Source organism: Salmo salar, chromosome ssa02 (genome assembly GCF_905237065.1).
Source record: "Salmo salar chromosome ssa02, Ssal_v3.1, whole genome shotgun sequence".
NCBI lineage: Eukaryota > Metazoa > Chordata > Actinopteri > Salmoniformes > Salmonidae > Salmo > Salmo salar.
Genome location: NC_059443.1, coordinates 69,390,476 through 69,404,921, shown reverse-complemented (window position 1 = coordinate 69,404,921; position 14,446 = coordinate 69,390,476).

Genomic DNA, 14,446 nt, shown 5'->3' with positions numbered 1-14,446 from the left:
GTCGTTTGTATTTCTGCTTGGTTTCTCAACGTTTTTTGTTGCCCACAAATAATGGTGATTGAGGTAGGACTTTGTGAGGTTACCCAATACCCTTGACTTTGGTTGTGTCAAGCCATTTTGCCACAATCTCTTTGGAAGTACATGGTGTAATAATTGGTCATTTGGAAGACCTCCATTAAGTAATTAAGATTTAACTTCCTGACTGATGTCTTGAGATGTTGATTCAATATATCATTATTATTCCTCCTAATGATGCCATCTATTTTGTGAAGTGCACCATCCTCCTACAGGCAAAAAGCAAATACAACATGACGTTGCCACCGTTTGTGTGGGAAGGTGTTGGCCAGCAAGCCTCCCCTTTTCCTCCAAAACATAACGATGGTATTGGCGGCACAAACACGATAGTTTTGTTTATCAGACCAGAAGACATTTCCAAAATCATGACCGTCCCCGCCGCAACAGTAACATACTAGGACGAGAAGTTTTCTTGCCGAGCGATTTTCCAGGTTATGTGATATAGGACCTGCTTGTCTGTGGATATGGATACATGCACAATTTCTCCAGTATCTTCTCATGGTCGTCCATGTTATCACCTGGGATTAATTTGTATTTTTCGCATCTGTGAGTATGCTTATCACAAGAGACAGAAATTGTGACAGTGAATAACTGCACTCTAAACAATAGTTGGAAAAATCACTTATGTCATGCACAAAGTAGATGTCCTAACCCATTTGCCGACTAGCGGTTGTTGTCCATTGGAAATAGTTTGTTCAATGTATTTAGGACTATGGTTTGTAAAGAATTTGGGACTATGCTTTTGTTTCACGTTTGGGACTATGCGTTTCTGCTGTACATTTGGGACTATGCTGGTTTTATGTATTTGGGACTATGCTTTTGGATCCATTATACTTGGGACTTATTGTCCCATTGTACATTTGGGACTGATGCATTTAATCCTACTGTATCTTTGGGACTATGCTCCTCATTATACTTTTGGGACTGTTCTTCTTGGATTATGCCATTGTACTTTTGGGACAATGTTTAGTTTAACCTTTATTTAATCCAGGTAAGTCAAAAATTAATAACAAAATATTATTTACAATCTAATGGCGCAGGCTAAAGGCCTCCAGAGGGATACCCTCCAAATAACAGTTTAATATAATTACACAAATCCAAACCGCTTAAAATTGCGCTCAAGATAAAGGAGAGCCAGTTCATCGTGATCCGCCGATGTCGCACTTCACATCAGCGAGAAAAGGTGGCAGAGCGAGATCGATAAATGTTATGAGACATCCTGAAAACGAAAAACATATGTACAAAAACATAATTAAAAATACATTTGACTAAAAGGACAACACAGACAGAAGACACTAAAGAAGAACAAATAAACCAGGCAAACAAACAGGAGGTAGATAGTGTAAAACAAACAGCTTCCTTACAGGGCAATGCAAATTAGTGTCAAGGTGACAATTCAGGAAACAGCCACATGTCTAAACAACCTGTTCATTCTTATTTGTCCTTTGAATTTCTCCAGACACCACAGTCCTGGTGTTTAGGTTTATTGAGGGAATTTACAAGATCAGTAAGCTGAGAATGAAAGGGACTATTACTATAAAACAAGATTTGAGATCTGAGCTTGTATTGTGTGTTCTCATTTCTGAAAGCTAGACGATTAGGTGTTCTTAAATGAATAGAAATGTACTAGTGGTCGAGCCAGTGTTGCTACTGATGTCACCTGATGTTATTGTAGAGATCATAATGGTGAGTTAGACGTTGCATGACACACAGAGTCATAGAGCCTTCAGTGGAGAGCTTAGAGAATTCACATAAATAGTAACACCATTGTCTCACCACAGATATAGTGCAAAGTACAACCTATTCAACTCCTTTCTGGCTGCAAAGAAAAGCAATCTTTATGTAATGTGGGTAATAAAACTCAATAGTTGTTATTGGTTCATTAGGTTTTGGGATTATGCTATTGAACCCATTACATGTATTTTGAATGCAGCACACAACCAAAGGTTGCAGCAATACAACCATGAGTGCCTGAACGCCACCGGCAACCATGGGGTGTTTCAACAACTACACCAGACCACCCAATGAAACAATAGGAAAGATATTGGAACAAGATCTATAACACTCTTCCTAATATTGAGAGTACAGAACACTGTTTGAGGAGCATCAAATAAAAAGACACCCCTATCCTCTCAAGGAGGACTGCTTATGTCATTATGTAATAATAACACTAACAATAAAATATTCATAAACAGATGAAGTTTATTATTAAATTTATCTGCATATTTATCCTCGTGCCACACATGGCGTATATATTTAACACGCTTTCTCTGATTGATTGGTTGGAATTTTTTGACATTGATGAAAGATGGGAATCCTCTATACCCGGCAAAGACATGGACATATCTAGAAAAATGATTTAGGCTTTGCTTGTTCTCTCTGTCCCCTGGGCCCTGTTCCCCTCTGCCCCTGTTCCCTCTCTTTGCCCTGGGCCCTGTTCCTCCCTGCCCCTGGCCCCTGTTCCTCTCGGGCCCTGTTCCTCTTCTTCGCCCCTGGCCCCGTTCCTCCCCCGCCCCCGGCCCCTGCCCCCCCTCTTTGGGCCCCTGTTCCTCTCTTCGCCTCAGGTCTCTGTTCCTTCCCTTCCCTGTTCGCGTCTTTTTCCACCTTCCTGAAGTGTTACTAACAATTAATCACCACCCCACACACACAACACACACACACACACACACACACACACACACACACACACACACACACACACACACACATGCACACACACACACACACACACACACACACACATAGTAGATAAGACTGAGTTGTCTATTTCAGTAGGGACCTGTGAAGAGGAAGGAGGCCTACTAACAGTGACATTAATACACCTTGTTCAGAATGATTATTTTATTCACTGAAATGAAACCAGTTTAGCACTGTAATGTAAGTTTTTTCAGAGATAACTATTCAGTTGTTTAAGAGGAGGTATTTTGTTGTGGATATGTTGTGAGGCTATCATCAGAAACCCAAAAATATTACAGGAACACAACACCAAAGACTTAACTCAGACCCCAAAACACCACAGGTATTATCAACATAAAATAACACTTATACTCCCACCTCGAATTAGATTTGTGTACCTGTCAAACTCTGTTGCTTTCTCTTTTGTTTTTGGGAATAATTGATACAGCTATGGGTGTTGGAGATCTACTCCTTCGACTTATCAGATGCTCAGAAGTCCATCCAGCTTACTCCCTGATTGGCCAAAGGATGATTCCACAGTGGAGTGGCACCAACAGGTTGGAGGTACCTGAGCTATCTATCAGAACATGCACAATGGGGTGTGTGTGTATGTGTGTCTGTCAGAATTTCTGAACTCTCGTATTTTCCTCCCCCTCCCTCTTATCTACAGCAGTATGGTGAGGCAGAGAGGGTTGGCCCCTCAAAGAGTGGAAGGGAGGCATCCTCCTTAGTGAATTTACTAGTGTGGATATTTGTAGATAAAATTCATGGAATCAAATCAATGATTAAAACATTACCAATATTTTTGCAATGAAGGTTATAGCAGCATCAACAGCAATTTTGTGGGGTAGCAATTACGTGGTGTAGTGGAGGACAGCTTAGCTTCCAATATTCCTCCAAGGGATGATTTCAATACAAAACCTAGAGGCTCATGGTTTCAACTCCTTCCACAGACTCTATACTACTAATTATGACAAGTTCCAGAGGATATCCTCCAACCTATCAGAGCTCTTGCAGAATGAACTGACATGTCCACCCAAACAAAGGATCAGAGAATTAATTCATAATCGAAGCATAAGCTACAGCTAGATAGCACTGATAATGTGGTGAGAAGACAAAGAAAGAGAAAAACAATAGGAACAGTTTTGAACAAAACACATTTTCCAAAATGAAGGAGAAGCAAGATAGAGAGATTGGTTTTTTTTTTACACTTTCACTTACTTAAATAGCAAATGGAGCTATCTAGTTTAGTTTACTCAAACACCTCTCTGCTCAAACAGAGGTTAGTAGCTATTATGTGTGACTATCCAAAACACTGTCAAGACAAGGTAAGCGCTTGTTTACAAATGCATAACATCTCAGCTTGTGGCAAGCAACTGGTTACTGACTGCACATAGTAACGTTACTGCATGATTTTAGCGTGATTACTAAATCATTATTTCTTATAATAGAAGCACACAGACAGGCCGTTCGTGTTAGGCTATTAGTTGGTTGTAAAGCAGCACTTACCAGTACCCAGTGTTCATGGGTCATGGTGCCAATCAACCTCACAATCACGGAACGTGAATGTTTCTGATGCCGGATATGGTGGTTGATGAATGGCGATAGGTGGTGAAGCAAGACCCAGGTTTAAATATTGTTTTCTTCACGCTCTGGCCTTCACAAAGAGAAGTTCGGTGTATAGGTATATTTAATACATGGCAGGCACCAGTAGATTAATAAAACGCACCCGTTAACCTCAATCCTCTGGTTCCAGCACAATTGTTCCTTTAAGGATTCGTATATTATACATGTTGACTATGACGCTACTTGAAATAATAGGTGACAACGTATATAGGGTGTAGGTGGCAAGATCTTGTCACACAATGGTGCTGATGTAAGCAGCATTGTTTCAATAACAACTCCACCCTGAAAGCTGCTCCACTAGATGCTGGAACATTGCTACAAGCATTTTCACAACAGCATGAAATCGCACAACATCTGCTAAACATCATATATTTGACAAATACAATTTGCGCGGATGTTGTAGATCTTACTCCATTCAGCCACAAGAGCATTGGAGAGGTTTAGCACTGATAACCAAAGGGAACAGTGCTTGCAGTCGGCGTTCCAACCATTCCTAAAGGTTTTCGGGGGAGGTTAGTTTAGCAGGCCATTCAAGATCTTCCACAATTTATCTCTAATAAAACCATTTCTGTATGGATTCGCTTTATACACGCGGGCATGTATGCCGAAGAAAGGTTTTTCCAAACTGTTGCCACAAAGTTGGTAGCTAAGAATGGTGGCAGAAAGAATAATTGTACGCTGCAGCTGTTAATCCCTTCACTGCATTTAATAGGTATTATTTGGGCAGATGCATATCAGAGCTGCATTTCACAAATTAAAAGATTACTATGATATATCAGGAACAACCACATTACAATAGACATACATATTTTATTTTTTTGGTTTGGGAAGTTAGAAGGATTATTTATCTAACTGTATTTAAAGATTTAGGGTGTGAAGGTGGTGATGACTCATTGTCTGCATCGGTGAGGAGCTGTTCCACCATTAGTGCCAGAGCAGCAAACAGTTTTGGACTGGGCTGAGGAATTGGGTTTCAAGAGAGGTAGGAGAAGTTGAATAGGCCAGAGTGGTGGATGAACGCAGTGTTGGGTGTAGGGACTGATCAGAGCCTGAGAAGGTACGGAGGTGCTGCTTTCCTCACAGTCTGTGAGGCGACCATGGTCGCCAGCAGAGTGCAGCTCCACACACCAATAAGTATAAGAGGTGATCGTGGAGAACTTGGGAAGGTTAGAAACACTGAGGTATGTTGGATGAGTTGTAAGGGTTAGTTTGGCACAGAAGTTAGTTTAAAACCAAGGAAAACTCAGACCATTATTTTCTTCTCCACCAAACTTACAGTTGGCACTGTGCATTAGGCAGGCTGGCAAACCGGGCCTTAACTCCAGATTCTAACGTCTGGCTTGACCAAGTTAGATGGTGAAGCAAAGATTCATCACTCCAGAGAACATATTTCACTGCTCCAGAGTCCAATAGCGGGGAAGTAGCGTTACACTTCTCCAGCCGAAGTAATAATTGCGCACACTTAAGAAATGAAACCATTTCGATAAAGCGACTACAAAGTTATTGCATGGGGGTTAGCCGCGAGTTCGAACCTTCCGGTAGTGAGTAAGAGTTGGAAAATTATTTTCCTGTTATCACAATTAGCGAGCCCGTTCTGTGAGCTTCGTGTGATACGCTGCCGCTGTGTTTAGACGCTACATTTCATACTAACAACACCATAAAGTTGACCAGGGCAGCCTCTGGTGAAATTTGACAAACTGGGACTTGATAAACCGCTGATAATAATGCCAGCAGTGCCACGCTGAAAGCCACCGAGCTCTTCGTAAGGCATTCAATCGCCAATGCTTACAGGAGACTGTATGACGCGTTAATTTTGATACATCCGTCGTAGCAACGGCATGAAAATAAACCTAAACCACCTAATTTGAAGGGGTTACCGTTCGTGCATATATAGAAAAAAAAAATATAAGACAGTATCGAAAACATTAGTCCTGGCGACATTTTCACTGTCTTTTTAACCCTCGAAACGCCTCTTATTCCGCATATGAGTTCGTAACTAAAACTTATCGCCATTGTAGCACAACATGCTGCTTTTTTTTTTAAATATAGACATGTTATATCGTTTTATAGATATCACTCCTGAATCTAACCACGTTGTCCGGGAACAAAAGTGTTTTTACAGCAAAAGGAAAATATTGGATTATGTTAGAGAAGTATATCAGATAGCACATAGCCATTTTCCGACTAACCACATGCATCACAAATAACCAAAAACAGCCAATGGGACTAACCTTGACAATTCTTCACTAGAGACACTATAGGACATCATGTTACACAATACATGCATACTTCTTTTGTCTGACAAAAGTTCATATTTATATATAAAAAAAACATATTTACATCGGCATCGCGACGCTGACTCAACCATTTTCCTCAAATGCATCCGTGAAACAATGCCATAATTTACTAAATTACTCGACCAAATATTTTAAAATGTAATATTGTCATTCTAAGATTTGTAGATGAATATCTTCGAAAGCACCTGGTAGTCACAGATTAAAACAATAACTTACTGGGTAATCAGCACTTTACTATTAAAGGGGACATGACACTCAGAAATATCAATGGACCATATATGAATAAATTATACTTCTGTGGTTACTATTGTAATAACCCTTACTGAATTTATCAGAAAGTACTTTCCAGGTATCCTGAGGTCACAACAATGTGATTAAGTAACCTTTCACGTCCCAATAGTTTGTTCTTGTTAACGCGTGAAGGGTAAACTCATTTATGACTCTTCTTCAATGAAATGTATTTTTTTAAATTATTCGCTGAAACATGTCAGAACGAAACATGAATTCTTAGGGCCTCTTTTCAACCAGAGCTCCAACAAGATCCAAGGGGACGATTGCACTGTTCCCTTTCAAAACGTTTCGAAAGAGGCAGCCAGGGTTACCACGCCAGCAATGGTGATGGTTTCCTATGTGACCACTTTCCACAGTGTTCATTCAGGCCGTTGGGTAGGAGACTCAAACCACTCCTAAAGACTGGGGGACATCTAAAGGAAGAAGAGAAACTCAACAAACCATTTTGTACTATATGATTTATATATAAAAACGAAGTTGAGTCGCAATCTGTGTGAATTCCACATCCTGTTAGCCAGATTGGTTGGGGTTTTGACGTATATGAGTTCTGTTATACCAGAGACACCATTCAAACAGTTTTAGAAACTTTAGGGTATTTTCAATCCATAAGTTATTAATATACGCGTATATCCTAGCTTCTGAGTTTGAGTAGAGGTTTGTTTGAAATGGGACGCACTTCAGTAATCGCCAGGTATACTACTAGGCATGCATCACAAGAGGTTAACTATTACAGAATGTGTTGTTAACGCGTATAGGTGTTATAGCAAAAATTAAATATATAAATATTTTTAAAGTAGCAAATATATTAAATCAAATAGTAAATGATACAATATTAATTCACCTTAAAAACAATTCCATATGTTTACTAAAGAGAACCCTGTCACTGGTGTCGAGGTAGAGACCAAGATGCAGCGTGGAAAATGTAACCTGCCTCTATTAGGTATGAGGAAACACATAACACTGTATACAAAAAAAACGAACTGATAGTTCGTGTCAGGTAAACAGCTGCAACAAGAACAATCTCTCAAAAGCAATCCTATGAAAAACAAACCCACCATAGGACCTCAGAGGAAACAATAGAACCAGTTGCCCTCCAATTGAAGGTCCAATCCCTACAAATCAAATACAGAAACAGATGCCAAAAGACTACAGAGAACATAGAAATATACTAAACATAGAACAAAGACTAACAAACCTGTGGACTAACAAATCAAATAATTCTCTCACTTCCAAACACACAAAAACAATAATGATCACATAAAACAAACACCCCACACGCTGGACCAAAATAAAATAAGAAGTCAACCCTATACTGGTCAGACGTGACACTTTCTTAGCTATATTCAGAGCCGAGACACCTTCACACAAAGCACACACTGAAACTCAGAGTAATTGTTTGCCTTGGCATAATCTCAGATCACTGTTGTTCGTTGTTTGTGGTGTTGAAGAATAACTTTGAAAGCAAATTAGATCCAGCTGCAGTTATCTTAGCTAACTATGGAGCCCTGCTGCAATTCAACGAGCACATCTGTGATTGTTCACAATCCAGTCCATTCAGAATAGCATGTGATGCATACCAAAATGGTTTATCACCGAATAACAAAGCAGCTTCAAGGAAAAGGAGCCACTAATTATCAATTCAAACGCCAGTTAAAATATATCCAATAACACAGTATTGTTACACGCCTGCCTGGTTTATTCTATATTTTTGCATTTTCAAGTGCGTTAATTTACTTCTATTTTGTATATTTACATGATAGTAGGGTTAAATATAAAAAAAATACCAAATATACCTTCAATACCACTTTGTTGTGAGCTGACGAGAGTGATGGAATTACATTTTGTTTTATAAAACACATAGCCTACTCCTCAAATAAAGAAATGTGTAACTACAGTATTTCACTTTTGTTAGATTATTAGATACAGGAATATTTTATGGCGTAGTTTCTGCATAATAATGCGTTTGACTAGGCTACTTTAAATGGTGTAACTGTTGAACTCAATAATTTAGCTACGCCTGTTGTTACATATTACAAGACTATTTATTTCTACGCAGACAGTAAGCGATTAACTGTTCAAGACCTCTCCTCTTCACGTCACTCTGCAAGGCTTACCCTCGATGAGATCTAGAAATATAGTTTAAAGGTGATGTATTTAGCCAAACATCAAATTACTTCCTGTATCTTTGCAATTTGAGGTGATTTTATATTAAACTGTGTTTTGCTGTTAAGCATCAGGGCCTGTGGCTCATAAAGCGTTCCAGGGATGGTCCATACTGGCATATGATTCAAAAGGCTAAATCTGATCCTGAGATCAGCTCTTGCTACTCTGATAATAATTTTGTGAATATTTTCGAACCCTGGACCGTGGTTTCCATGTGTTTAGTCGGTTCAGTTTATTCATTTACATGCTTTAAAACATGATCAGTAGAGTATGCTGCAATACCCAGATCTCCATTCAATAGGGGGTTACAAAAGATAATAGGTCAAGTATAATTGTGTGTGTGTGGGAAAGAATAAATGATACATATTAACTAATAGGGTATGTACAGTCATCATTTAAAATTATTGCCCCTGACAAATACCGGAGCTATATTGCAGTAATATGGAGATGATTGGTATATGTTATATAAAGACTTGTGCTATATTTTGCAGAGCTCTGAGAGTTAAATAGATTGGGGAGACAGATGAAAATGTATCTTAAAGTGTGTTTAGGAGTAGTATTAACATGAGACACAGTGCTGATGGTTGTTTAGAATAGTGGTATTAACATCAGACACAGTGATGGTGGATGAGTTGTGTTTAGGAGTAGTATTGAATATTGAGACACAGTGATGGTGTGGTTGTGTTTAGAGTAAGATAAACACAGATATATGAGACAGAGGATGAGAGTTAATATGAGACATAGTGACTTGTGAAGGGAGTATAGTGTTAAATCAAATCAAATTTTGTTTGTCACATGTGCACTTTGAATACAACAGTGTAGACTCAGTGAAAGGTTATTAAAAAAGCCCATGCAACCAACAACGCAGTTTTTAAGAAAATACTCCAAAAAGGAAGAGATAAGAATAACAAATAACCCAACCCACAAATGCTGAGGTCAGATAACAACTAGGTCTAAAGCAGGTATAATTTTTTATATTCTAATAAGGAGAGACAAACTTACTTCACACCAGCCAGAGTTATACTTGAACTAAATCATTTATAATAAGACCTTTGCAATAGCAATGACTTTCAATGATTAAATATATGAACGGAGAGTGATAACACAATGGTTATGAGATCTTTTATAGCAAAGATCCAACTTTCAGGTGACACAACAAACTACAGATAGAATGAAAAGTTACAAAGAGACTTTATAAATGAGAAAGTAATATCCTGTAAGCCAGATAGCATCCACTATGTGAATTATCGCTCGTTTGGCCCCAAGAGCAGGTTTAACCGGTTTAATTAACGACAACATCAATGGCATGTATGTAACCCAGATACTCCTATCTCAAGTTAAAACCTTCTTGACCTGTACTCCTGGACAAGCTCACTGAGGGGAGTGGAGATCAGGTATAACTATCCCAGATAAGTGCAACATCAGAGGAGTTAAGGAAGCAAGGTTCAGACACTGTTATACAATTTCAATATGCCAAAAGGGAGGTGGAGTGACTTCCAAGTAACAGACATTGTGGAGACAAGTGTAATTGGTTCCAACTAATCACATAATCCCTTTCACATTGTTTGAAGAACAGTAAAGACACATTCACATAGCAACACAATGTTCTATCTCCTGTTTCCCTGTCTGATATTCTCTCTGCATAGCACCAGGGATATGAAAGACAAGTTTGATATCTTCCTCTTCTTGGGCCTCAAGTGACTGGGTTTCAGCTGAGGGAAGAAGACTGTCAACACCAGAGTCCAAAGGGATAGCCATTCACAAATAATAACATTTGTGATAAGACATCTTAACTATCTATGTTACCCAACTAATTCTGATTCATCTGCCACAAAGGATATTGTTTAATCAGACAACAATTTTCAGCTGGTGCTAACAAAAGTTATAAAAGGGTTTTAATGATAATTAGTTTTAAATGATAAATCTGGATTAGTAAACACACCCACAATCAGAACACAGGAGCGATGATAGATATGTAGCCCATGTAGATATTCCAATAAAAATCAAATGTTTCAGCTACAATAGTCATTTACAACATCAATAATGTCTACACCGTATTTCTGATCAATTTGACAATATTTTAATGTGACAAAATGTGAGCTTTTCTTTTAAAAACAAGGACATTTTATGATAAAATTTGAACTGTAGTGTATATATGGATAATAAGCCATATTGCTATACTACATAAAGTTGAAGTCGTTAAAGGGAGTAGTTGCAACTTGTTTTTCAACCAATCCAGTGTTACTTCTTAACAAACATTATAAGTTGATAGACATCCTCAGCATAACACAAGCAATTTTTCAACAATTGTTTAAGACAGATTATTTCACTTATAATTCACTGTATCACAATTCCAGTGGGTCAGAGGTTTACATACACTGGTTGACTGTGCCATTAAACACTTGGAAAATTCCAGAAATGCATGTGCTTTAGAAGCTTCTGATAGGCTAAATCACATAATTTGAGCTCAATTTTGAGGTGTATCAAAGACCATTCAAGACTCACCTCAACTCAGTGCTTCTTCTGACATTATGGGAAAACCAAAAGCAACCAAACAATACCTCAGTGAAGGTAACAGACCTCTACAAGTCTGATTCATCCATAATGGAATTTATGCTATCGTAAAACAATAGCAATGCCGTAAGTATAAACACCATGGGACCAGCCATTACTACACAGAAGGAGTAAGCCGTTCCCTAATGAAGTATTATGCATAAAAAGTGAGATCAATCCTATAAACAAGATGAGTGACCTCCGTGAAGATGCTGGAATGAACAACAAAAGTATTCATATCCACAGTATCAAACCAGGCCTATATTCACATAACCTCCTGAAAGGTAACAGAAGGAATAGTTAGGTTTTCAGAAACTCCGCCTTATAAAAAGTTAGATCACTTGTTTGCATATATGCTATGAGATTACAGGCTACAAGTTAAGATAACAGGTTAATTAGACTATATATGGATAACAGGTTGTATAAGACTATATGGATAACAGGTTACATTAGACTATATATGACAATAGTAGGCTGCATTATGACTATATATGTGGATAACAGAAGCAACATTAGACTATATGATGGCTTCATTAGATCATATATAGACAACATGCTACATTAGACTATATATGGATAATAGGTTACATTAGACTATATATGGACAATAAGGTATTGATCATATAAGGACAACAGGTTACATTAGACCGTTGCTAGGGACAACAGTAATATTAGACTGCTATATTGATACTAGGCTGCTATTGTTAGACTATATATGGATACAGAAAGGCATTAGACCATATATGGATGAATAAGAAATCAAGGGGGACAATATAAAGTTAGATATATATATATGACAATGGTATGTTAATAGAAAGATAACAATTAGACTATATAATAGATAATAAGCATTATACTATATATGACAATAGGCTACATTAGACTATAGCAGTATATGTGATTACAGCAAACAATACAGCAGGTTATGGTGATGATTAAGACATTGATTCCTTCTGCTAACTAATTCCACTACCAGCATTGCACAAGGTCAACAGGTAACATAACATGATAGTGGTATATTGTACCAATACAGACATCAGTGTTTGTAGTTATTAGATGTGACTTTGCGGGCAGTCGTTTGTGCGCCACCATTCATCTGACGACTTAGTAGGGTTAATATAAACAACATTATTGGGAGGACATTATTATTAGAATGGTGCAGTAATGTTAAGATGCCAGTAAGGAGAGTTTAGTTAGAACACTGGAACCTTCTCTACCACATGATGCAGCTGATGAGGAGTGTACATTGAATGTGTTTGTAGGAATAGAATGAATGTCATCATGGAACTGACTAAATGTAAATAAACTTTGACCGTTCAACAGAACTCAGAGGGTCAAGGTAACACATTTCCCAATATATTATAAAATATTCCATATAGAATAGTAAACATATTGTTAACATGGTTCTGGTTTGAATAAAAGTGGGATTTGGGGACATGTATTTTAGAAATGAACAGGCCCACTCTAATACAAAGAAATTCTGACATGCTGTTCTGGTCCTCATGCATGTGGGGGTTTTAAAGAGGAAGGAAAGGATAGTCTGCATCAGCTACTTAAAGTGTTGGGACTACTATAAATATGTATCTACCACAGAACTGACACATACTAGCAGTTCCCACTCACTACCAAAAATGCGACCCATCAGACCAGACCCCCTCTTCTTCTCTATTGTACTTGGACAATGTCTTGAAATACAGTTTTTAGTTAGTTAGTTTATAGTATTGGTCACATACTTGAGGGTAATGTATAATTCTGATTCTTTGTTAAATGATTTGAGCTGTGTTGGGTTAATCAGGGCCAGTATTCACAGTAATTCTCATGAGCAAGTAATAGGATTATAGGACAATCCAGGTGAAAAGACATGCAAACAAACATTTAAATCCTTGTTATGTAACACTGCAATTGTTTGTGTGTGTGTTTGTGTGTGTGTGTGGGGAGGCATACGGACATGACCAAATGTTGACTGATATACAAAGTGAGGGTTAGTTCACCAATGTTAGAGATAATATGATTTAATAGATTAATGCTGATAAAGGTATTGGTTGTTGGAGCTTAAACACTCAGCCCTCGTAGAGCTTGGACAGCCTGGGTGGAGGTGCGAAGGTGGTGCTGGGAGGCTTGGCAGTCTGAGCCACTCTCACAGGCTTGCAGTTTAGGCCAGATTGAGGTAGGGACCTTACAGGGTCCAGAAAAGCAATTTGGTGGTACGCTCTGTTTCAGTTGTCGCGGGGGTGTCAGTATATTGTTTGAGAAGGAGGTATAGTGTAAATTCCTGAAGGCCATGCATACAGGGGCCCTTCGGAAATATAGATGAAAATGGATTTTTGTGATTCAAACAAAGTATTTAAAATGTGTGGGTATTAGTGGTAGGAGGTTCTTTCAGGACAAGACTGATAGGAAAAGAATCTGTTATGTGTGTAGGATGTGTGCTTTAACACATCATAAAACATTCTTCAGACATGATAAGACCCATGGGCCTTATGTACCTTCACTGCAGATATTCTCTCTGTGTGTCTGTGTGTCGTGTCTGTGTGTCTGTGTGTCTGTGTGTCTGTGTGTGTGTGTGTGTGGTGTGTGTGTGTGTGGTGTGTGGTGGGTGTGGTGTGTGTGGTGTGTGTGTGTGTGTGTGTGTGGTGTGTGTGTGTGTGTGTGTGTGTGTGTGTGTGTGTGTGTGGGTGTGTGTGTGTGTGGGTGTGTGTGTGTGTGTGTGCTGCTTATCATGGGGATAGGAGATATCATTGAACCTGGTGGTGGGTCTTTAGGTT